Below are 16,974 nucleotides of genomic sequence, written 5' to 3'. Positions count from 1 at the left end.
AACCATAAAATGCTCTATCAAACTACTTCATTTTCATTTAAATTAGTTGTATCTTATATGTTTATTTATACATTTACATTTAAGTAAACTGTTTTTGATTTGACAGCTCTTTGAATTTGCGATGCTCTCCTTCCTCTGCTTCTTACCGGTTGACAAAAACTGCCAATAACTCACTCATGCGTATATTCCCACAATAGCGAAGGATAAAAAAAGACAGTAAATAACATTACATTATATAATTGACTTTTATGCCCACACTATTTCCTACTGATTGTCAGTTGTTTGTCATTGTGTCAGGCAATAAAGCAACAATTCATAATCTCTTCCTCTTGTCCCTATGTTTGGTCTGAGATTTTCACACAAAAAATGACCTGAAATGGTTTGAAAATTGTCCTAAAATGAGGAAACATCCAGTGGGCAGCAGTTATCTGGACGATGGCAGAGGACAAGAAGCAAAAAAGAAAAGGATAAATTAATAATCTCTTCCTCTTGTCCTTATGTTTGTTCAAAAATGACCAAAAATAGTCTGAAAATTGTCCAAAAAAAATGCAGTTTTCTGCAGGTACTAATGCAGAAGGTACATATATTTAATTAGAGCACAGTTTACATGTGACTCACACTGAGCAACCTTTTTAGTTTTCTCTGTTTTCCTGCCGTCGTCGTGTGTCCATAACCCTCGAAAAGGGAGGGAAAGAGAAAAATAGAAGTTCAGAATAACTCGTCTCTCTGTCTCTCACGCGTTGTTTAAAAGAACTAAACCCTTGCAGAAGCCGAGCGCATGCACATATTTATTCATATTTAGCTGCAGAAAAAGGAAGCGAGGGATGAAGAGAAAGAAAGAAGAGGGGAAGATGCACCTTTTTTTTTTTGCCAGGTACAGGTACTGTCGCCGTGCCCTGGCTTTAAATTATTCTTTTTCGCTCGAGCAGTGCAGGAATAGTGTGGTTATATTAGGTTTGCATAATGACTTCATGTTTATGAATAAATTGAGCACCATATTTGAATATTCGGTGAGAGCGCGGCGTCTGGAAAACGACGGCGTGATTTATGTGGAAAGAAATGTGATACCTATATAGTCTTACAATTTTTGTGTTTTTTTGGCAACACAATTTAATATTGTGTGCGCCGCGCCGTGAATTTCCATTTGCTCGTCGTGTTATTTCCAGAGTGGTGTTGTTTAAGGTGCTTACACGTCGTCAGCTCAAGTGTATGCTAATGTCAAGAGTGTGTGTTCACTGCTTTACCTCGCTGTTAGACAGCCCTTTTCAGTTTACGCCGCTTTGTTTTTCGACATGTTCCACTGAGAGGAAGAGTGATTTTAGCTCACAGGACGCAGGAGTTAATGCTCGACTTCTGCCCTAATTGGAAAAGTTTTCCCTTATACAGTTAGAGCAATAACTCGACTTTGGTGTAACTGAATCAGTGGATTAAAAAGATTTGTTCACAGAATCGTTCAGTACTTCCTGCATGAGTGGAGCACAGTCTTTGACGTCTGACACTGAACTGAAATACCAGTGAACGGGTTGTGATTCCAACTCACGATTGTGCTGTCGCTCATGGGTGAAATGTTGAGATTAACGTGTAATGATTTCAGGAATTTTTAAGTCTTTTTAAACTGATCTACAGCGCGGCATTGTCCGGTGGGATTCTTGTGTCGGACGTCGCGCTCATGACTCTACCAGTGACGACACTCTCTGACCAATCAGTGGCCGGCCGTCTGTCGACGTCACATTTTAGTATTGGCTCAGCTCGCGTGGAAGCACCAGGCACTATCACTGATGGAGAAGCATAAAGAACCCAGTCAAAATTCAATAAACGTGGTGACACTTTGTGTGGAGAATCATGAAGCATGAAAAACAATATTTATGCTTCCGAGAAGTTGCAAAAACAGTCAAACTAGACCAAAAACTAAGACAAATTCGGATTACTCATAGTACTACTCGCAGTCATGAAAGGGCCCTTGGTTCCCCACGCAAGTCTGGTACTATAGCCAATCTCTGCCCTTGGACTGAAGTTATAGGGCACTTCCTGTTTCTGAAGGGGTGCAATTCGCCAAAATTATGATGGTTTGCCGTGGCCACGCCCTTTTGAATCCATGACACCTATTAATAGGGTTTTGCTGTTGATGTGAGGAGTACAAACTGACATGTTGGTACAATAAACGTGCTCAGAGGAGTTTGTCCATTGACGTAGGGTTCAGATCGCCCAAAATGAACGCCAAAATTCAAAAAGTTTGTGTCCGTAGACGTGTTCAGGGTCGGTTTTCTGTATCAGGTATGAAGTATCGAGGCAATCGGTCAATGTAAGACAAAGTTACAGGGGCACTTCCTGTTTTGTGGCGAATGGTCGAAATTCACCACACTTCTGACGGTTGCCGTGGCCACGCCCCTTAAAACAAAACCGACACGTTTTTCATGTTGGCACGATAAACACGCTCGGAGGAGTTTGTCCATGTGGACACCAAAATTCATAATGGCCAACTTCCTGTTGAGTTGAGGACATGGTTCTGTTCGGAGTTTGTTGATCGTCTTGGGCATAAGTTTTCACCTTAGGGGGGCGCTATCGAGCGCCACACGGGTTTGGACGCTATGCCAATAACGTGTTTTTATGCACTCAAAGATGACCGCGAAGACACGGAATAATTCGTGCCGGGAGCCATTTTGGCCCCCCCGGCCCTAAATAACTGTGTTAACTGTGTTGTCAGAGGACACAGACACATTCACTGCAGCATCACTTACTGCCGTTTTCTTCCTTTATTCAGAAAAATGAAAGATGTTCATCCCTATCATTCTGCTCACTCCTCACACATACACAGCATATTTATATATGTATACAGTAGATATATATGTGTACACACAGAGCGCAAAGGGACGCAGAACACAACCCCCCTCACACACAGAGCCATCAGAGGATAGACATCACATCAGCACCGAGGTGGTAAATCGCCCGTCAGAATCCTTCCTCGGGGGAGTCAGCGGTTCAGCGTTTATCGAGTCACTATCCGATTACTGAAAGTCTGTCCTCGGTTATAAATGAACCCGCAACATGTGTGTGCTATTGGTGACGCCGGGGCCTTGGGGGTTAAAAGCCATTATTATGGGCTGCTGTGAATCAGTTTAGGCCAGAGGGGGGGGCGGTCGGTCGGTCGGTCAGTCAGAGCGCAGCTGCCACTTACCAGTCAGTTCATTACTGCTGTTATTGTAGTGTGAGGATGTGATACCTGCGTGTGAGGCGAGAGGAGAAGTGAGAGAAACACCTCTTATTGTTTCTAGTTAGTTAGTTTTCCTTTTTTTAAAAGTTGGGTTTTGGAAATGAAAATGAGTTTTGTGAGAGTGAGGCGTTTGAAACTGGCATTTTATTATTTATTATTATACTATAGGATTGATACAGTGGGGAAAAAAAAAAGTGGATAAGAAAATTTTAAAAAATAGCCAAATTAATTAAGTGTACATCAAAGATATAATGAAGAACTTCTTTAGTTTATTTTGAACCAACTTAATTATTTTGAGTTTTAGGTGTCAAAAAGTGAAAATGCACCGAAATGAAGAGAGTTTATTCAAACAGGAATTATAAAAAAGTTATTTCTTTTTACTTCTTTCTTTTCGTTTGAATAAACCTATTTAATTATAATTGGAACCAACATTTTATTAATTACAGTACAGAAAGAAATATTTTGAATGGTGACACCCGGATTTATTAAATTGGTTCAAACTAACATTTTCAAGATATATGAAGAACTTCTTTATTTTTTTAATTTGAGCCAATCTAATTAATTTCAGTGTCACCAACTGTATTTAACTAAATAAATAAATAAATCATAGGTCACATACTGGACCATCAAAACAACAATACTATACTATGAGAACTTTAAGATTATATTAGGGCTTTTATTTTTCTTTATTTTGTTCACTATCAGTTTTCCCAAAACATATTAATAAATCATATCATATTAAATAAAAAGTGGGTATACAGTACTTTCTGGTTTGCTGCTTGAGAAACAAGCCAGGAGTAAGAATATACTGACTCGCCAGCAGGGGGCGAATTTCATCTGAATGGAAGACGATTGGAAGATGAGCCTTATGGTGACGAATGGTTTTAAAACATTTTCCGCTGAGGCGTAAATCACTGGTTTAATGTCAGTTTTTGTAATTCATGTTCCCACGTAGAGGGAAACAAAAGTGTGATTGACAGCTGGAATCATCCAAACAACGTTTTGGTTTTCAGAGTTGACGTCGCAAAACTCGAGGCCTGAAAACAGGAGAAAGTTTTGCATGTGGAAGTCTGTCGCCACCACTTTTTAATACTTAATTACAGTTAAAGTATAGAGTTATTACACAGTAATAGCTTGGTTATAACAATGTTAATTGCATGTGTGACATAAGGAAGGATATAATTCACGTGAAGGTATCATGGTGGCTAATAATAGTTGTCATTACCAAGCTATTACCTGATATTACTTTGGAAATAACATGGTTGGAAAACAAGGGTCTTTCTGCATTGAGTTTGCAGTTTGTTCTCCGGTTTCCTCCCAAAGACATTTGAGACAGTTTTGGGGATTGGGCAAATTGGACACTCTAAATTGACCGTAGGTGTGAGCTATGTGTCCAAGGGTGTACTCTATAAAACAGTTGATGGATGGATGGATGACCTCCTTTTTACCACAATTATCTGTTTCTGAAACCCTGTCCACAGCAGATACAGTAAAAATACTTTATACGTGGGCTAAAGAGCCGAACAATTCTTGGGATTTTTGACTCCTCTCCGCTCCTTTTGCACTAAGACCCACATGTACCATTACCCAGCTGATCGATTCAAAGTTAGCCTGGCATGATTTATCAATCGAGCTCCGGCCTGTAATTGTTGTTGTGAGGAGAGACACGATGGGGGGGGGGGAGCTGGACATAAGGAGCGTGTTTGTTTATGGCAATCTGTTGAAAGTTGGAGAAATCAATGCTCGAGAAGGAGAGTGTGTGTGTGTTTTTTTTTTGAGGCCATGTAAACTCAGCCCACGTTCGTTAATGCAAGGCTGTGGAGCTACAGGCAACAATAAAGCAGAGCTGCTGAGCACAATGGCAGCCAAACAAAACTAATTACAGTGACAAGTGAGGCGGGCGCCAGGTCTGTCAACAGGAGGGGGGAGGACGCCGCGTCTCCCAGAGGTCCGACCCCTCGGGGATGGCTGACGGATACTTTAATTTTCTTGTTTTTTTTTTTCCCCGCGAAGAGCTCGCGAGGTGGCCGAGGGATGAGGCTGAGCGCCAGACAAATTGTCACTGACGTCTTGATTGAACAAATCGCGAACTTGGCGCGAGTCGGCCAAATTGGAGCCACTTGACAGATACAGTGAGCCGCGCGGGCAGCGGTATGATGTGTGGACCTCGGACGCTCATGTGTAATTAATGAAGAGGAATGCTAATTACTCCGCCGCGGGGAAAAAAAGGAAAAGAAGAAGAAGAAAACAAGCGAGGGAGTGTCAGCTGGTGTAATGAGAGCGGCGGCGGCGGCGGTGGCAGCTCGTACCGACGCTCACATGCCGTGTGATTCCTTGCAGAGAAGCCATCGTTTGCTGTAAATTAAAAATATGAGCGCTTTCAAATTTGCAGCCTGACCTCTGAGGAGAGAAGTTTCTCTCTCTCTCCCTCCCTCTCTCTCCTTCCTTCCTTCCTGCTGCGTGACATTGATGAATTCTAACTTTTTATTGCTAAATTTTACTTCTAAAGTCACCTCATAAAATAAAGACAGTTCCATTATGTCTGCACTTCGGAGCGTGCGTGGCGCCCGTCCCACGCCACAATTTAAACCTTTGCAACTTCTGTTGACACCTCCAAAACACGCTTTTATGGAGTTCCCTTAAAATCAATTCTGTTTTTAAATCATTTTAACATCTTTCTATAACTATTTTATGTTCTATATTCCCCCCCCTTTTCCCAAAAAAATCCTGAGACGGTGTTATTGCGTCAAGCTGTTTTATTAGCTGTAATATTTTATTTTATGTGACTTTGATGCTTTCTTCGATAAAGCACATTCAGTTGTTTTCTTTTTTTGGTATATGTGGCACGTTGATGAAAAAGAAAAATCCTATAAGAATCAATATATTGCGTTGTTGTCAGTCTAATCAGACTATTTGAGAATATCATATTGCTGTTGTGAAATGTTTTGAGGTACTCGCAGGAAAACAATAATGCATATGCTATATTTCATTGTTATTATGAATGATTTGAAACCGCAGCAGATAATAAAGACGAAATATAAAAATACAAGCATATAATATATAATTGAAAACTTTCAGCTGTTCCATTCCGGCGGACACCAACGACGCCGAGGACATAATTAGTGGCGTAAAAGTGAGTCATTTCACAGAATAGTTTTGCTGCGGGGAATGGATTGATGCTCATGTGTTTTGAAGTATTGACTGAAAAATTTGAGGCAGCAACAATTTTTTTCCCCTCTCTCTCTCTCTCACTCCAGTATAGATAGATATATTGCGTTTTTATGGTCCTCAATTATTTAGTCGCCCAGTGGCAGAAACTTCAGAGCCGAAGTGATGGAAATCTAATATCTGTATCACCTCCATCAAGCCTGGAGGGAAGTTATTCAAACAAAGGATTGGCTTCCACACACACACTCATACCATGAACACCGGAATTTAATTTGAAAACGGGCAGCGGGATTATTCCCCCTGCCCTCAGACTCATTTTTAAATGACAGACAGAAATATGCAAGTGTCTGTAATTACACCGCGAGCGACAAAAACAGTGTTTGCTTTTTCTTCCCCTGCCGTCCATTAACTGTGCTTAGATGGCGTGACTGGCTGCTGCCCGGGAATTTAATCAACCAGGCATTCATTTGTCACATTAACACGTCACAATAACACAAACAGGGGCCTGAATGCACATTGATTATTGGCGCGATCGTCTCTTTTCATGACAAATCTCGGAGTGAATCAGCGGCGAATTTAATTAAGAGTGTGTGTGTGTGTGTGTGTGTGTTACCAAGAAAAAGCAAAGTTTTCAGGCAGGATTCTTTTATTAAATATTATTTTAAGTTACTTTTTCCTTCCCTCCCAGTTCTCATAAACAAGTCCTTTACTTTAATCCTGGTTCCTTCAAGTGTCACATTGATCACAGATGTGTCCCAGATGTGCCGATAATTCCTTTAAAGTGCACGGAGAGTTGTGCTTTCTTGTTGCCATGCCAACCCCCGACTGGTAAGCTTTTCAGTAATGGCTCCTGTTCTGTTTTTATTATAGTTGGAAACCTCACAGTATGTTATTAAATTATTCTTTTAATGTACTTTTTATAACTCTGAATACATTTAACCATTCTGTTATTCATCTGAACTCACATTACAGGTCATTTGTTGCTGTTAAATACTTATATAATACTAATATTTTATATTCATTACACTTGAAAATAGATGAAAACTGACTACGTTGTTTATCCTGAGATATTTGACAGGTTTTTCTGAAATTAACATCCAGAAATTCTAAATCTTTCTTGATTAACATTTTACGTTCAGTCTAATCAGACTATTTGAGAATATTGTTTTTCCTCATATGACCACCATGTAGGGCATTACACATACACTCACCTATACATTCAAAGGTTCAGGTTAAAGGTTAAATAGCACCATCATCAGGTCAAATGGGACTTGTGTACTTTGTCTCCGTGCTCACATCTTATTATTCCTTCTTTGTTTTATTATGACAGATGACTACAATCTTATAGTAACAGACTTTTTTTTTTTTTTTTTTTAATCCTGACATCTTAATCGATAACATCTGTTCCGACTCATAAAAACTCTGCAGTCAAAAACATCTTCTCAGCTGCTTCATTGCTTTATGGCTTAGTTGTGTATCGTGTAATACCGGTGCACATTAAAGCAGCAGCAGCAGTTAGATTAAAGGCCCAGTGTGTAACATTTGGAAGGGTTGAATGGAAACTGAATATGCCATCTTCTCTTCCTTAGAATAAGCCTTTTATGTTTCCTTTAGTCTAAGGGCCTTGCTTTACCGAGGTCGCCATCTTGTGTTGCCATGTTTCTACTGCAGCCTGAATGGACAAACCTGCCGAAGCCTGTGTGTGCCATTAACCAGGGTTCCCACACCTTGGTTGACATCAAATTCAAGGACCAAATGTGCTGATACAGCTTAAGTTGGGAGGGCCACGCCCATGGTGTCCACTGTTATTGGTTTGCAGCACGCTCTGCATCTGGACAAGTGATTGTCCTTGGGATCTTGGGTCAAAGTCAGTCTTTGTCATTTGTCTTTGGTGAGACAGAGATTGTGGAATTTTCATTTCTCAGGCATCACAATGTCATTTGCTCTCTCTTTGTTCTGCATGGAATCTCATGTCAACAGCGGAGAGAGAGACACAGCGGTGTTGTGCACAGTGTCCACAACACCGCTAGTAATTAGGACTTGACATTGGGTCTGCGTTGGCCTAGTCCACGTACAACAAGGGAGACCTCTACCTAAATATATTGCACACAATTCAAGCACTTTCAAGTCTATTTATGGCGATTTCTTTTTGAAATTCACAAACTTTCAAGGATTTCACGGACCCGTGGGAACCCTGAATCCACACAAAGAAGAACAACATACGTTCTGGTAAGTGAAGGCCACCATCGTGTCCTGACAAACCTGGGAATGGTAGGCAACCCTCAATAGTTACAGTCTGCAAACTCACCACTCGGTGTCAGAATTCTTTCACACACTGTACTTTTAATGCAAAAAGTTTGGCACTTGAGCTTCGTGATAAACGTATATTAAAAAAAGGACACAATCTTCTGATTTGCTCAGTGAGGCAATCAGGAAGTAAGAATGTACTTTAAAACTTAATTTTAAACTTTAGTAAACATTTTCCGGTGGAGACAATTCTCTCAATAGCTAATGTCACTTCTTCCTCAAAGAAACATGATGTACATTTTGAAAATTATGTTCAAATTATGTTTTTGACAGATAGTAAACGGTAGAATTTCTAGTTGCAACACCTCAACATATCGCCGGTCAAATCGGTGAAACTCAAGGCTTCAGAATCAGATTCTCGCGGGTGGCGTCACAATCGTTTGCCACTGGGTGATAAATGGGACAACACCTGTCTGTCTCTCTGTCTGTCTGTCCCTCTCACCTCACAGCATTCCCGTCAAACCAGTAATCACAATAAATAAAGCAGGTGATATAATACGTTGTACCAAAAGCTGCGTTATCTCTCTTATGGCCTTATCGTCTCCCAACAGCTCTACCATGGAATATTTGCCTCTGGGGAGAAAGAAAATGGACTTGTGCAGTCAGGCGACTTATTATCAAGTAAAATCATTGCGACCCTCTCTGATAGCACAGTGTGTCGATATATGAGTCGAGAGAGAGAGAGAGAGTCGGTCTTGATGGAGTGATGCTGCTTATTTTCAGTGTTTGTACTCAGGCAATGTTAGAATTGATCATCTTGTGTAAATCAGCTATTGTGACCAACACATGTAGCTCTTTTACTAATTGTGCGACCCTGAAAAACAAAGCCATACAATATGATGTACTGTAAAACCATCACTTAAGTGTCTGTTCATGTGCACAACAGATTCAATTCACTGAAATAATGTCGGCCTCATCTGCTCTAGCCCTAATGGCGCCTCATTGATTGATAACCGTTTTGATTGACACACAGCCAGACACTAATTGGGAGCTTCAGGAATTATAGAGAAATTAGCGGTCGTCTTTCTCTTATCTTTCCTTCAGACTTTGATCATTATGATGTACAACAGATGGATTGATGGAGAGATGAATGGGGACTGTCAATCTGTGTCGCACACATTCTGCTCACAGTCTCAAGCGTCAGTCATGTAAAAATCACCACTTAGCGAACAAAGAATTACCTCAGTTACATTTGAACCTGGTAGAAGCTGGGTTTTTTTTATATTTTGCGAGAACAGAACATACATTCACAATTACTAATATATGCTTTAATTCCAGGGCTTGTGACTTGACTTGGCCTCGAGCACCGAAGACTTGGACATGAACTCGATGACTCAGACTCCAAAGTTTCATACGAGGACTTGTAAGATTGTCAATAGCTTTGTTCATATCAGAACTCAAACACTGGTAACTCAGGACTTGACTCTTGGGTGACACAGAATCTTAGGACTCGACTTCTTTGGGGGACTTAACTTACACTTGAACATTTCTTAGGAAACTCAAACTCAAAAACTCGGGACCCAGGACTTGACTCTTGGGTGACACAGAACCTTAGTACTGGACTTTGACTAATTCTTTGGGGGACTTAACTTACAATTGAACATTTCTTAGGAAACTCAAACTCAAACTCAAAAACTCGGGACCCAGGACTTGACTCTTGGGTGACACAGAACCTTAGGACTGGACTTTGACTAATTCTTTGGGGGACTTAACTTACACTTGAACATTTCTTAGGAAACTCAAACTCAAAAACTCGGGACCCAGGACTTGACTCTTGGGTGACACAGAATCTTAGGACTCGACTTCTTTGGGGGACTTAACTTACACTTGAACATTTCTTAGGAAACTCAAACTCAAAAACTCGGGACCCAGGACTTGACTTTTGGGTGACACAGAACCTTAGGACTGGACTTTGACTAATTCTTTGGGGGACTTAACTTACACTTGAACATTTCTTAGGAAACTCAAACTCAAAAACTCGGGACCCAGGACTTGACTCTTGGGACACAGAACCTTAGGACTGGACTTTGACTAATTCTTTGGGGGACTTAACTTACACTTGAACATTTCTTAGGAAACTCAAACTCAAAAACTCGGGACCCAGGACTTGACTCTTGGGTGACACAGAATCTTAGGACTCGACTTCTTTGGGGGACTTAACTTACACTTGAACATTTCTTAGGAAACTCAAACTCAAACTCAAAAACTCGGGACCCAGGACTTGACTCTTGGGTGACACAGAACCTTAGGACTGGACTTTGACTAATTCTTTGGGGGACTTAACTTACACTTGAACATTTCTTAGGAAACTCAAACTCAAAAACTCGGGACCCAGGACTTGACTCTTGGGTGACACAGAATCTTAGGACTCGACTTCTTTGGGGGACTTAACTTACACTTGAACATTTCTTAGGAAACTCAAACTCAAAAACTCGGGACCCAGGACTTGACTCTGAATTTTCTTGGGTGCTGCAAACACTGGGAACTGGACTTGATTTTTAGGACTTGTACAATGGGGACTCAGGACTCGACTTACACTTGAACACTGAAACTCAGGATTCCACTCCTGTCCTAGGTGACTTCAACACTGGGGAGTCAGGACTCGGCTCAAATATTTCTTAGGTGAGTCAGACTCAAACATTGGGGACTCAGGACTCGACGCAGACTTTTCTTAGGTAACTCAAACACAGTATTTTAGGACTTGAGCCGTGACTCATACACTGGGGAACCAGAACAAGACTTTGACTTGACTACAACACTGCCTGGTTGTGTGCTGATCCCTATAAAACAATTTACGGACATGCACCAACACACACACACGTGGCTTTATAAAGAGAAAAAGCTTCGTCTGTAGCTCTGGCCACAAACCTTTCCAAAACCTCTGCACATTTAATTTGATCCATGTTTCCGGGAGTCAAAGGCCAAACACTAACCTTTCAACGTGATAATTCCACAAGAGGAATCATGACACAGACAGAGGACGTTTCCCGCTACAGCCTTGATTAAAGACATGAAATGATAAGAGAACAGACTGCACTCTATAATCCCTCTGACGAACCATCGCTGCAGTTTATTAGTCTTTTAAAAGACTGAAAGTTATCTCTTTATTATAGAGATAATGGACATGTTTTTACAGCGTTTTTGAAATTCTTGGCCCCTATTCAGCGTGATCATTCAGAAAGCACTGAAGCATGTGGAAATAACTGAAATTGTCAGTTTCTACTCTTTTTTTAATTTAATAATCACCTCGCTGTAATAGTTTCTGTCAAAAGGCATCATGTTGTATAAGCAAATGTAAGTTTCATGGCTAATCAGAGGCATATTTTGAAATAACTGTTTTCTTAGAGTGTCATTTCCTCCCTTAAACAGTTATATTAAATTTACGAAGCAAAGCCTGCATCACGAAAGAACTAATAATGCCATCAGCACACAAGTCATATCCGAGTCTCAGGAAATGTACTTTATCAGTAATTAGCAGATAGGCCTTATATAATCTATATAAAAAGCTTTATTGTCCTTGGTTTTTCCCTCTGTTTCATCACATTTTGTTTTCCCCTTAACGAATCAAAATGATATAAAAGTTGCCGTTTAATTGTATTATTCTTCAACTACAGTGTAGAATATTAGCCGTAATTGTTTTGACCCTGACATTTAAAAACTTGCATTTTGTCCTGAGCTGTGATTAATTGGTTATTTCTTAAGAAGGAGACTTTAGTGCTTTAATACACGTATACACAAACATCGTGAGTCATTTTTAGTAAACCTAAATGTTGGTCTGAGGCTGCTGGCTCCTGCAGGTTAAGTTGGTTTGACATTGTGACTCATGTCAGTGCCTGATCGGTACCCGGAAGCACGATCGGTTCCGTGCCAGCCTGAACAGCAAAACGACACAGTTTTTTTTTTTAATTTAAATAACTTTATTGAGAAATTCAACAAAACAATCTAGTTTCTTTGAGAATGTCTAACGAACCAGTGAAATTCCATTTCAATAAATAATGTCCCAGTTAAAGCGCTGAAAAGGAGACATTTCTATATTTTTTTGGGAACTTGAATTTCTCTTATTGTTGAGTTTCTTTTCCTTCTTTCAATTCTGTCCTTTTTTTTAAACTCAGTCTTAGGCACGGAACAGATGGGCCAGTGTCATAAAACTTGTTCAAGCGTTCTAGCTCATTCCTGCTAATATGAACGTTAACAGAGTAATGATAGCTGGCTGTGTGACACCCTTAATAATATATTATTGAATAATATATTTTGTTATATGAAAAAGACAGTAAATTCATGCGTGGTAATATTACAAATCTGTGCAAGTGTTATTTGTATATGATTTTATGCACTTAAGTGAGTTTATGAGGTTTGCCGAGTTATTTCTTGGTTTATCAGTGACAGCTAAAAGCTAGTTTCTCTAGTACTGCTCGTATTGTTGCAACCTAAGAGGAGTGCTAACATTTCCTGTAGATTACTTCTGTTGTGGACTGTTTGGCAATTTTTGTATATTTGCTCAACATTCATGCGAGTGAATGAATGAATCCTTGCTGAGGAAACATCCCTTGTGTGATTATTTCTCCCCTATTATCAGGAGCGTAACAGCTGTATTATTAACCTTCATTCACTTAGCGTAGTACCTGTTGCATGTTAGCTTTGGCTAGCTAGCATTAGCTGTATGTAAATGTTGTGGTGCAAGAAATATGGGAACAACAAGCTGTAAAAGGCTGTAGAGATAGCTAGCTAGCAATAATATGACGTTATGTCAAAATAGTTGAGTTCTTCAGGCCATTTTAATAGTAAGTTATGGAATTACAGCTCTTTTTATGCTACTGCTTTTTTGTGTGCCCATAGAACATTCCATACAAACTGATAAACTTTATTTAAACCTCGACAGAAAAAAAGGTGTAACTTTGTCTTTGTCCCTTTAAACGTTAAATATGTTGTGGAATTGGAGCATTACCATTGATTCCAGCTATATATTCACCTTCGCTCTCTCTTTAAGATACCAGATTAATCTCTGTCCGAGAGAGTAACTCGTATACGGATCGTCTGGGATTGACAACGTGGAGTAACAGAACGGTCAAAGATGGAGTGGCGAAAATAATTTTGAGATAAATTGATATTCTAGGCTGTGAAGGTCATAAAACCTTGGGATTAAATGCACACCACTGTGTGTTTGTTGATTGATTTTCAGTTGTGGCTATTTTTCTCTTTGAGAGCGATGGCACACTGTGCATTAACAACACACACACACACACACGCACACACACACACAGAGCGAGAGAGCTAAAGGAAATGGTAGTTTGAACATTAAAATCATTTTCAGGTGCAGTTTGAGGAGGGCACACGAATGAATCATAGAGAAAATCCTGAAAGTTAAAGGTGATTTGCAAAGTTTTCCACATCTTGATATGAAGCCCTTGGTAACTTTCAACTTAAATTCTATGACTTTCTTCCTGCACTTGCCCTGCAATTGACTTTTATAAAATAAGGGTTTCTTTTTTGCTCTTCATTGAACTGAGTGATTGAAAGTATGGATATATGTGTACACACTGTATCGTGCCCACGTTTGACAAAGTTGTGTAAAAAAAACAAAACAAAAAAACTCGATACCAAACCAATACAGGAAAGAAAGAGAAAATAAAAGCATGTAAATCTTACTGATTTACCACCGAACAACAACATTCATTTAGTGTTCTGTGTTTACCTGTGGAGCAAACTGCATTTATGTTGCAAATATTTTACTAACAACATTTTTTATAATAAATATTATAGTTATTACAGGGATGAAATTATGGGAAGACTTAACAAATACAGCAAAATTAGCTGCAATGTAATTATATTAATGTAGTAATAATGTAAAACAGGGTCATCACTTGACAAAATGACTATGATTTCACATTTTTCTCTGGTTAAATGGCTATTTTTGTTTTAGAAAACATACATTTCACATTTGTATTGGCTGTCATAGGTAACACTTTTGATTACTGAATGTTATTAGGTATAATAATTTTACATTTTCTGACTAGCACCTTTTTTTCTGTATTAGTACAACTTGTTTTTATACATAGCTGAGGGACATTTTTCTTATTTACTCCCAGCAGCTCTGTGGTGTCTTTCCAAACCTCATCCATATTTGATCGTGACCTTATAAAAGGGTGTTAATGTATGTGTTAATTCATGTCAGTGGGCAGATTCTGTCAGTGCAACAGCATCAGTGCTACAAATCTGTATGTGTAAATACACCTACTTGTAGTATGTGTCTAACCCATAGTAATTCCAACTTTAATTTATTCATTTATTTTGCCTTAACAGCAGCTTTTAGAGAAATATATATTATATTATGTCAAGAACGTGATTTATGAAGTCAGTAACACACAGACACACGAGTAAAATAAATAAATAAATAAATAATGCTGACAATTTCCACAAACTGGATCCAGGATGGAGTTACTACATTACTGCTCACTTTCCCCCTCAATCCTTTAATAACATTAGAGTTTAGAGTCAGAATGCTGATAACAACAATATCCCTCATATTTGCGTCATCCCGGCGAATCAGTCATGCATTTTCCAATTACGGCCCTACAGTCGGCGGCCCATTCGCAATCACCAGAGCAGAGACAAACAAGGAGATTAAGAATAAATGATATGACACACAATCACATATCTAACCAGACCATGACAGAACTAACCAGCACAGTCTCACTCCTCTGAAGAAATGAGGAGGAAGGCGGAGAAAATGGAAATTGCTTTTGGAAACGACACAGGGAAAAAAAGAGAAGATTTGTGGTGGCCACAGAAGTAGTTGTGATTGATTACATGTGATGTAGCACAATTAAAAGAAATTAACAATTTGCATTTTAATAACATTATTATCATCAGTTAAATGAATTCATTAGTCTTGATTGGTGCGGTATCGGTATGACAAGTGCGGCTCAGCAGAGCGTGATGGCGCTAATAGAAGGCGGAGGAACGCGGCACAGCTGAGACAGAGATTCCAGACAGTAGGATTTTGATGTGTGTGTGTGTGGGTGAGGAGATGATTTACTGCTGCAGACAGCAAAGCAACTGGTAGAAACTTGTGACTTGACGTCACAAAATGTCTCACAACACCGCAACCACACAATGTTTGTTCAAAGTAATTGTAAAATCCTCAACCCACTGTATTATTTGAGTTTATATAATGCTTATTAGGTCTATCAGCTCACACTATACTGTTAAAAAGATTGGTAACATGATTATTATGTTATTTTGTGACCATTTGATCGAGTGGCTACGACGTGGAGTTCCCCAGGGGTCAATTCTTGGACCCCTTCAGTTTTGCCTATGTATGCTGCCTTTGGGACAAATTCTGCTTAACTCCTGAGTCACAGTTATGCAGATGACACACAGATATATCCAGCACTGTGCCTAGATGACTCCAGTCCAGTAAAGTCACTGTGTCACAATTGAATGAACCAAGTTTTTCTTCGATTCAAATCAGGAGTAAATTGTTTTTGGCAATAAAGAGAAGAGAACTGCTGTTAGTAAATACTCTCTCCAAAAAGCAAAGACCAAGTCCTTAACCTTGGCGTGCCGATAGACTCAGATCTGACCTTCAGCAGTCTTATCTATAAATCAATAACCAAACCAGCCTTCTATCAGGACCGTGGACTAGCGACAATCTGTCACATTCTCATGTGATTGCTCGTCAATGTGTTCTGTCCTTGTTTAAAAAAATAAAACATTTTTATAATAACGTATCCATCTTTTCTCAATCCTCCTCCATCTGTCCTCATCCAGACAGAGAATTTCAACCCTGCCTCGGTTTTTAACAATAGCACTCGGGCTAAGCACAAACATTTATCTCTGCCAAGCTCTGAGTGTTACTTCCCTGGTTTCCCTGGTGCCCTAGCTAATTAATAAAGTCACAAGGAAGGCTACGCTAATTCTCTTTACTGATTGTAATCAATTAATTAATGGTTACATGGCGAGATAAGACAACAGTAGCCCTCTGTACAGAGTAATAGCCCAGCAATTATTTAGCCGGCGTCTGGAACAGCCAGAAAATACTGCGTCTGCTCCCGAGCGCCGCATAAACAGAGCAATCTGTATGGACTGCAGCGCGGTGTGTGGCGACTGTGTGAGCGATTATGAGTTTATTTTGTTGTGTAACAAAACCTTTGAAGCTCTTACTAGTACAGTGTAACTTCGGCGTTTAACAAAGTTGTGAAATAAATAGTTGAAGTGTCTGTGTCATCTGTGACGTCCACTTTGTAGATTATAGTACACTTTTGGGTCATATTCAAGATGAAGCGCTG

This window comes from Solea solea, chromosome 1, assembly GCF_958295425.1.
Source record: "Solea solea chromosome 1, fSolSol10.1, whole genome shotgun sequence".
NCBI lineage: Eukaryota > Metazoa > Chordata > Actinopteri > Pleuronectiformes > Soleidae > Solea > Solea solea.
The sequence above is the reverse complement of the archived record's forward strand: the minus strand, read 5'-3'. Positions refer to the sequence as shown.